This window comes from Protopterus annectens, chromosome 8.part0 (genome assembly GCF_019279795.1).
Source record: "Protopterus annectens isolate FY-2018-M chromosome 8.part0, PAN1.0, whole genome shotgun sequence".
Taxonomy (NCBI): Eukaryota; Metazoa; Chordata; order Ceratodontiformes; family Protopteridae; genus Protopterus; species Protopterus annectens.
This window is the reverse complement of record NC_056741.1, coordinates 20,754,360-20,764,971: the sequence shown is the minus strand read 5'-3', so window position 1 is coordinate 20,764,971 and position 10,612 is coordinate 20,754,360.

Here is a 10,612-nt window from a genome sequence, read left to right as displayed (position 1 = left end):
TAGAGGAGTTGTGGTATTGTATGAGGAAGTCAGGAGTGTCAGGAAAGTATGTAAGAGTGGTACAGGATATGTACGAGGGTAGTGTGACAGCAGTGAGGTCTGCGGTGGGAGTGATGGATGTGTTTAAAGTGGAGGTGGGGTTACATCAAGGATCAGCTCTGAGCCCCTTTTTATTTGCAATGGTGATGGACAGGTTGAAAGATAAGATCAGACAGGAGTCCCCGTGGACTATGATGTTTTCAGATGACATTGTGATCTGTAGTGAGAGTACGGAGCAGGTGGAGGAGACCCTGGAGAGATGGAGATATACTCTAGACTCTAGAGAGAAGAGGAATGAAGGTCAGCAGGACTAAGACAGAATATATGTGTGTGAATGAGAGGGAGGATAGAGGAATGGTGAGGATGCAAGGAGTAGAGGTGGCGAAGGTGGATGAGTTGAAATACTTGGTGTCAATAGTTCAGAGTAACGGTGAGTGTGGAAGAGAGGTGAAGAAGATAGTACAGGCAGGATGGAGTGGGTGGAGAAGAGTGTCAGGAGTGATTTGTGACAGACGAGTACCTGTAAGAGTGAAAGGGAAGGTCTACGAGAATGGGTAGTGAGACCAACTATGTTATATGGGTTGGAGACAGTGGCATTGACAAAAAAGGCAAGAGTTTGAGCTGGATGTGGCAGAATTAAAGATGTTAAGATTTGCACTGGATGTGACGAGGGTGGACAGGATTAGGAATAAGTATATTAGATGGTCAGCCCAGGTTGGACGGTTTAGAGACAAAGCCAGAGAGGCATGATTACGTTGGTTTGGACATGTGCTGAGGAGGGATGCTGAGTATATAGGGAAAAAGATGCTAAGGATGAAGCTACCAGGTAACAGGAAAAGAGGAAGGCTAAGATAAGGTTTATGGATGTGGTGAGAGAGGACATGCAGGTGGTTGGTGTGACAGAGCAAGATGCAGAGGACAGGAAGAAATGGAAACAGGTGAGCTGCTGTGGCGACCCCTAACGGGAACAGCCGAAAGATGATGATGATATATATTGTCGAAAGATTTTACTCTTCTAACATATTCTGGAAGAATCACACCAAGTTCTTGTAAGCCAGTAAAACAGCTTTATTTTACATGCATGGAGACCTGCTACATGATAGTAATATGCCAGCAGTCTGGCTACTTGTACTTTAAATTCTCCTTATATAGACCCTTCTGCACATACATACACGTAGCACAGAGGACTTTCATTAAAATTGATAGTTTGATTACTTGTTTTTACCAGCCAGTACCACAGTTATTCTTGCACCATTAACTTTCTTATCAGCAGTTTAAGATTAACTTCTGCATTCCTCAATGATCAACATTTTCCAGAACATTTCAGTTTGCACGCAGTGAACATTTTTCTGCTTAACCCTTTAAATACAGAATACAAAATATGTTGACTTCAGTATTTTTCCACATATATATATATATATATATATATATATATATATATATATATATATATACATACATATGTAGTTCCACTAAAATGTGTTGAATATATCATTGGTCAACATCTGTTTAGGCAACAAAATGTAGTCGACTACACAGTCTACAGGTGTCAAGAATGCGCATGTCTTGGGGTAGGGAAATATGCACTTTCCCTGAGATTATGTGATGTTGAAGTTAGTGCATAGAATTAGCAGGGGGTGTGGAGGGGGTACAATGTTTTATTTTATTATTTTGTTTTTTAAGTTTAAGTTTTTTGCGTGCACTTAGATTGTTGCTTGATTCATTTGTAGTAACATGCCAACTTTTTGTGGTTGACTTTGGAAAGTCTTAGGGTGTTTTGTTTAATTTCAATGCACACACATACAAAAAAATAATATATATTTATATATTTCTATGTATCCAAACTTACCCAGCAGTTACACATTACCACATCCACTTTCACTTTCAAACCTGTGCCGACATCCTATATAAAACTACCCTTAAACAAACTTGAACCATGGTTTACTTCAGCTGATCGCCTTCCAAACAAATACCTTAAAATAGCAGTCAACAGCATTGTCTATCTTTTCACGATGTTTATAAATAGGTCAATTCAGGAACCACTCATTCTCTCTCTCTCTCACTCCCTGGAATAAATCACACATTATCTGTTTACACAAAGGAGGAAATTCAACAGATATCACTAACTTTAGCCCTGTCGCTGTCTTATCCCCTCCCTCCCAGATACTTGAAAAATGTATTAAAAAATAATTGGTAAACTATCACTTCTGGGAGGAATTCCTATCCCCTACACAACACAGCTTCTATCCTTTCCATATAGGTTCATAGGTAAATTCTAGGCTATCTTTCTGCAGACTAGTACAAGCCTAGACAAGGCCAGAATCAAACCCTATACCTTGTATGTGTGAGGCTAAGACCCTAACCATTATACCATTAATAACACTGCACTTCTAACCTTTAGAGATACTGTCAATAACATTAGAGATAATGGCAAACTGGTCTCCTCATTTCTAGACTTGTTTAAAGCCTTCAACACAGTTTGTCATAGTAAACTTCTTTTTGAAATATCCTCACTCGGCCTAACTCAGCCCACCCTTCTATGGTTCAAAAGCTACCTATCCAATAGGTATCAGTCGGTAAAATGGCATTCCACCCTCTCTCCATACCTCCCAGTCACCACTGGTGTACCTCAAGGCTCTATCCTTGGTCCCCTCCTCTAACATTCTCACTAACACCCTCCACACATTCACGCAACAGTCCTTCCTAATACAGTACATAGATGACTCCACACTCATATGCATATCAGACATCTCCAAAAAATTACTCAGGAAGCTTTAACAGCCACTGAAACATGTCTTTGTAACTCACAAATCATGCCCATTCCCCAAAAAAGCATACTACTTTTCCCCCAAATCCATCTCTCATGGGATAAAAATGAAATTCTGTCTGTCTTAATAATATAACCATTGAAGTCACTTGTCATAGTAAATTATTAGGGGCAATACTGGATGTTAATGGGTTAACAATGACCGCCACCAGTACTGTTAGCCTACAGGCTGCTGGCGGAAATTGGGCTACTGTTGGCCGAAGGAGGAGAAGATGCGGAAGACATGGCCGAAGGCAGGAAGAGAGGAGAAAGGCTAGGACTGTGGTAGTGAGGGTCGGAACTTTGAATGTTGGCAGTATGACTGGTATAGGGAGAGAGCTAGCTGATATGATGGGCAGAAGGAAGGTTGGTATATTGTGTGTGCAAGAGACCAGATGGATGGGGAGTAAGGCTAGGTGTATCGGAGGTGGGTTCAAATTTTTTATCATGGTGTGGATGGGAGGAGAAATGGCGTAGGAGTTATTCTGAAGGAACAGTATGCTGAGAGTGTTTTGGAGGTGAAACGAGTGTCGGACAGAATGATGTTTATGAAACTGGAAATTGATGGTGTAATGATGAATGTTGTTAGTGCGTATGCTCCAGAAGTTGGGTGTGCAATGGATGAGAAAGAAAAATTTTGGAGTGAATTGGATGAAGTGGCGATGACTTTACCCAAGGGTGAGAGAGTGGTGATTGGAGCAGATTTCAATGGGCATGTTGGTGAAGGGAAAAGAGAGGATGAAGAAGTGATGGGTAGGTATGGTGTTAAACAAAGGAATGCAGAAGGTCAGATGGTAGTGGATTTTGCAAAAAGGATGGGCATGGCTGTGGTGAATACGTATTTTAACAAGACTGAGGAGCATAGGGTGACATACAAGAGTGGAGAAAGATGCACACAGGTGGATTATATCTTATGTAGGAGGGCCAGTTTGAAGGAGATTGGAGACTGTAAAGTGGTGACCGGAGAAAGTGTAGTTAGACAGCATAGGATAGTGGTTTGTAGGATGACATTGATTATCAAGAAGAGGAGGAGGAGTGTGAAGGCAGCACCAAGGATCAAATGGTGGAAATTGAAAAAGGGTAATTGTGAGGTGGAATTCAGGGATGAGTTAAGGCAGGCACTGGGTGGCAGTGAAGTTACCAAATAGCTGGGTAACTACAGCAGAGCTAGTAAGGGAGATGGCTAGAAAGGTGCTTGGTATCACACCTGGACAGAGGAAGGACGACAAGGAGACATGGTGGTGGAATGAGGACGTACAGGAGAGTATACAGAGAAAGAGGTTGGCAAAGAAGACGTGGGATTGTCAGAGAGATGAAGAAAGTAGACAGGAGTATAAGGAGATGAGGTGCATGGCAAAGAGAGAGGTGGCGAAGGCTAAGGATAAGGCATATGAAGAGTTGTATGAAAGGTTGGACACTAAGGAGGGACAAAAGGACCTGTACCGATTGGCTAGACAGAGGGACTGAGCTAGGAAAGATGTGCAGCAGGTAAAGGTGATAAAGGATAATGAGGGAAACATACTTACAAGCGAGGAGAGTGTGTTGAGGAGATGGAAAGAGTACTTTGAGGGGTTGATGAATGAAGAGAATGAGAGGGAGAGAAGGTTGGATGATGTAGGGATAGTGAATCATGAAGTACAATGGATTAGCAAGGAGGAAGTAAGGATAGCTATGAAGAGAATGAAGAATGGAAAGGCTGTTGGCCCAGATGACATACCTGTGGAAGCATGGAGGTGTTTAGGTGAAATGGCAGTGGAGTTTTTAACCAGATTGTTTAATGAAATCTTGGAAAGTGAGAGGATGCCTGAGGAATGGAGAAAAAGTGTTTTGGTACCGATTTTTAAGAATAAGGGTGATGTGCAGAGCTGTAGTAACTACAGAGGGATTAAATTGATCAGTCACAGCATGAAGTTATGGGAAAGAGTAGTGGAAGCAAGGTTAAGAAGGGACGTGATGATTAGTGATCAGCAGTATGGTTTCATGCCAGGAAAGAGTACTACAGATGCGATCTTTGCTCTGAGAGTGTTGATGGAGAAGTACAGAGAATGTCGGAAGGAGTTGCATTGTGTTTTTGTAGACTTAGAGAAAGCATATGACAGGGTGCCTAGAGAGGAGTTGTGGTATTGTATGAGGAAGTTAGGAGTGTCAGAAAAGTATGTAAGAGTGGTACAGGATATATACAAGGGTAGTGTGACAGCAGTGAGGTCTGCGGTGGGAGTGATGGATGCATTTAAGGTGGAGGTGGGGTTACATCAAGGATCAGCTCTCAGCCCTTTTTTATTTGCAATGGTGATGGACAGGTTGACAGACGAGATCAGACAGGAGTCCCCGTGGACTATGATATTTGCAGATGACATTGTGATCTGTAGTGAGAGTAGGGAACAGGTGGAGGAGATCCTGGAGAGATGGAGATATGCTCTAGAGAGAAGAGGAATGAAGGTCAGCAGGACTAAGACAGAATATATGTGTGTGAATGAGAGAGGATAGAGGAATGGTGAGGATGCTTGGAGTAAAGGTGGCAAAGGTGGATGCGTTTAAATACTTGGGGTCTATAGTTCAGAGTAACGGTGAGTGTGGAAGAGAGATGAAGAAGACAGTACAGGCAGGATGGAGTGGGTGGAGAAGAGTGTCAGGAGTGATTTGTGACAGACGAGTACCTGTAAGAGTGAAAGGGAAGGTCTATAAGAGGGTAGTGAGACCAGCTATGTTATATGGGTTGGAGACAGTGGCATTGACAAAAAGGCAGGAGTTTGAGCTGGATGTGGCAGAATTAAAGATGTTAAGATTTGCACTGGGTGTGACGTGGGTGGACAGGATTAGGAATAAGTATATTAGAGGGTCAGCCCAGGTTGGAAGGTTTGGAGACAAAGCCAGAGAGGCACGATTACGCTGGTTTGGACATGTGCTGAGGAGGGATGCTGAGTATATTGGGAAAAAGATGTTAAGGATGAAGCTACCAGGTAACAGGAAAAGAGGAAGGCCTAAGATAAGGTTTATGGATGTGGTGAGAGAGGACATGCAGGTGGTTTGTGTGACAGAGCAAGATGCAGAGGACAGGAAGAAATGGAAACAGATGATCCACTGTGGCGACCCCTAACGGGAGCAGCCGAAAGAAGATGATGATGACTGGATGTTAATCATAAATTTGAACTGCATATAAAAAATCACATAAAAAACTCATTAATAACAAGAGATGCTTTATAGAAGCAAAAACATTCTCACCACCACAATTAAAACTACACTTGCTACTAATTACCTCCTCCACTCATTACTTTATGGCATTTCCATTCTTGCAAACCTCCAGGCATTACAAAAAGCAAAATTTGAACAATGCTATAATAAAGCCACTGTATTTGCAGCAAATACCCACTGTGTGGCAATAAAAAGCCTAAATTGGTTAGGACTACCCCATCAACTAACATGCACACAGCTTCTTACCACCTACAAAATTATCCAGCATCCATCTGCTTGTCCAGCACTAAATACCATCCTTCAAAACTATATTCCCATTCGGTCATTATGATGCAATGACTAAAACTTCTTTCTATCCAGAAGCATATCAAATCTGCAGGGCATGGTTTGTGCTCATACCATGATGCTGTGACCTGGAACTCCTTGCCTATATCCAGCAGGTCAATATCCACCCTCCAGTCCTTTAAAACCACTCTGAAATACTTCCTAGCCAACATCTCTCTGTGTTCTTGCTCAACCCCAGGATAAACTATATCATTAAATATGAACAAATACCTGTTCATACCTTAACACTTCCTTACTGCCTGACTTCACTCACTTCCTAACTCCAATCAGTTTCTCTCCTCTGACTCTTTATCTAACCATGACATTAACTGTTTTTTTCCTCTCACTTCATATTGCAATTACTGTTTGTATTATACTTTTCTTTAATTTCTCTAAACTGGCTAAAATTTCTCTGAATATTAAATCATTGTCATACAAGTTCTCTGTTTTTAACCAATGTTGTCAAATTCTATTAATTTGGTATAACTATTTAAATTGTAGATGTTTCATATTATTTTTGAAAATTGTAAAATTATTGTTCTTAAAATGTTTTTTATAACTCTACAGTAATCAAATAAGCATAAATAAATAATAGTAACAAGGTTCCAATCTGGAGTAGGGTTGAGGGGGTGGTAAAGATATACAGTACTTTTAAAGACACATAGCTGTGACCCCCCCCCCCTCAATGTGACTGTGTTACAATTGGGGATATTGCTTCTGCAGGCTGTAATGTTCTGAGGTTGTTATTAGCTAGAGTCCTGTTTGCATACATTGAAAGATCAGCACTTGTGAATATTCTTTGTTATTGAGACAACTTTCGGTGTCGGAATGTTTTGCCCTTATTTGAGTTTGGCCTCAGAGGTAGATCAGATTTACATTACAGCTGACCTCAGTGATATATTCTTGGATAACCACATAGCAGACAGCATGGCAGTGCACAGCAAAACCATCATCAGAATTTCTTGTCTGCTAACTGGGCTATTTTTAAAAAAAGGGTTTGCTGACGATATTGGGAAAAGAACCCCTTTCGACCCAAACATTTGACATCCTTCACAAAGCAGAATAATTAATACAAATAAATGCACTGATTTCATATAAAAGAAAGTTTGATACATGAAGAATTACAAATGGTTAGGGCCAGACTTTCTAACCCCACATTGGATGATGGCACCAGCCCTGCAAATGAACGCTCAACCCAAAGGGAACCAGTGGGGTGCGGAGTTGCCTTTGTGATATTTTGTTTCTATACATATTGTAAGCTTAATATTATACAGCTTGATTAAGGACTTGTTTATTGATTTATTTATTTGCTCTGCGTCTTCTGGGTAGTGACAGTGAACTTAAAAACTGGTTTTGGTATGGGGTTGTGATAGCAGAGGTCTGAATTTAGGTACCAGTAATGTATTAATGTATGTGTTAGTTTTCCCCATCATGTTTTGTTGCTTGGATATTCTGGGTAGGTGTCTGTAGGGGTTAATTTGAAACAGATATCAGCTTCACAGAAGTACATAGCTGCTGGTAGCCTTCACTGGACATTCTGACAAAATCAATGGATTTATTTTTAGATTACTATACATTTTTATTGCTTGAGTCGACTATATTGGTTTTAATTACTAATTTCACTTCTTGCACTCGAAATATACATTATGGGTAATGGATAGGTAAGAAATATATATGTATATATGTAGTGCATTGTTATGCAATGTTGTATGCGCAGGCAATCCAATGACATACTCTTAGGGGGGGTGCTGATGTTACCATGTTTATGGTGGGCAGGTGTTTCTTTTTTATTTGAGTGCAGTTTTCTCACATGCCTTTTTTCAGTTCTGTATGTTTGTTTGTTGGTCCAAGTGCTTGGAGTGGTCTATTCTTTTTTTTTTTATTTGGGGGGGGGGGGGCTTGTATTAGGTATCATGGCAATGCTCACAATCCATTTTGTTTATATTATTAATATACTTTAGATGTTTTCCTAATTTTTTTCTCGAAGTAGAAGTGGTATGTTTTATTGGTACTCTGAAAGTTTTACAGAGCTTTATGGATTTAGGTCTGTTGGATTTTAATATGGAGTTGCTGCAGTTATATATATATATATATATATATATATGTGTGTGTGTGTGGCCAATTTCTTTTTTTGCTGTAGTATCATAATTTTTTTTTAACTTTTCACTCCTTGCCAACCCTGCACCTTAGAAAAAAAACTTTTCAGTAACCTACCATTACACAAGTGTCAACATAAATGCACAACACTATCCTATTACCTAGTCATAACTCTAACTCTAATTTGCAAACACTTCTGTGCACTCATCACAAACAAAAACAATACAAACACAACACTAAATTTATCTACTACCCTAACCCTTACACTACCCCTAACCCGTAAACCCTCACATAAGCCTTTGCTGAAAGATTTGGAAAGCCAAAACTTTTGGTATTAAAATCAAAAATGCTTACCTTCCGCAACCAATGTTCTGTTTGCTGACATGCATACACCCACACACACACACACACACACACACACACACACACACACACACACACACACACACACACACACACACACACACACACACACTACCAAATCCCCCTTCAGCTTAATTCCCATGCAGCCTGATAAAATGATGCATTAACAAAGTAACAGTGATCCACATATAATACAGATTTTTTAGCATAGAATATTAACCATGGTTTATAGTCAGATAAACTTTTTTTTTCTTTTTCAAAATGCCTGTGTAGCTTTTATTTATTTATTTGTTTGTCTGCAGTTTTTGGGGTTGAGGCTATGCTTGCAGGTGAGGAGTTACATTCTAGAAGCTAGCACGCAGTTCAAAAACTCCAGGCTATGACCCTAGATATATATTCATGCCTGTTCAAATAATATGCCTGTGAGAAAAACAAACTGCACACCTTATGAATATGTACTGGTAGGTGTGTGTGTGCGTATATGCCTCTGTCATTGTCAGGTAGCTGGACCATTCAAATGGGAATCATATTTCATCGACTCATTTCCTTTGTAGGTAACGTAATGCTCCTGGGCTGATTAGTGTGAGATCTGCAGATGATGGCGTTCATAGGTTCATACGTGAGCAATAGGCAATCGGTCTGGAGACCATTTTAAACCTAGCTAATGCTGCCTATTCAAAAATTCCCTCCAGCCTCAAGGAGGGCAAGACAAGATAGACCAGAGGTAGAATTTGAGGCTGTCCATCCCGTTATTTAGGTTTTCCTTGAAGGTAGTAAGGATGATACTCTATGTGATCTTGGAGGGGGTTTATATTAAGTTGTAAGGGGATGTAGGCACAGGTTGCATGTGTGCATATATGTGCTAAAAGAATTGTACATAACATTTGGCATTGTAACTGTAGTACTTATCAAAATAGAGCTGTGATATTCTACACTTTATAGCAACATAGACATAACATACACTAGCTTAATGCAGAAATAACAGTTAGTGTTTCTCAGGCTTAAGTCAACGACATTTAAATATTCAGCACAGCCTTTTTAAAATATATAAAGAGTGTGTGTGGTTATGTATATCATATGCAAATGTGTGTAAGTGCATAATAGTGTGAGTGTATGTGCATGCATGTGTATTTTTGCTGCTGGCATTTAGGGGAAAAGGACTGAGTAAGGTTCCTATGTTGGCATTCTATACAGATAAGAAAAAGGTTCCCTATTACATATGTGAAACCTCTAATAATGGGTCACTGAAGTTCAAAGCATAATGTCTGATATTTGTAAATGTAATGGAACTCCTGAGGAGATAATGATTTAGTGATGGTGGGACAGGGCTTGCAAGAAGCAAGTTGCTTTTTCAAACAGTTTGCTATTGTTAACAGAAGCAAGTTGCCTTATCACAGTCTGGTATTAATATCATTACATGGTAGTGTAAAGCATTATGTATAGGTTCATAGGTTCGTACTAGGCTATCTGCCCTAGGGCATTTATAAGCCTAGCCAGAGTGTGTGTGGCTTTCACCACCCCTTAGGATGAGAATACTACGCCCTTTTAGGGTTTAGTTTACTGTGCCTCTGTCTAGTAGTGACACAGAGATGACCCCCGGGGTAAACCTACGATCTCCCATCCACTCGTCAAGATTTCTCTTGAATAGAGTCAGTGAGGGGCTCTGCCTAACATGGACTGGGATTCTGTTCCAGAGTGTAGGGAGCCTCTGGGTTATGAATCTGTCCCTCCAGCACGTCCTATTTATTTCTGTGTTGAGGTTTAAGTCTCTTGTTCTCGTGGCTCTGATGG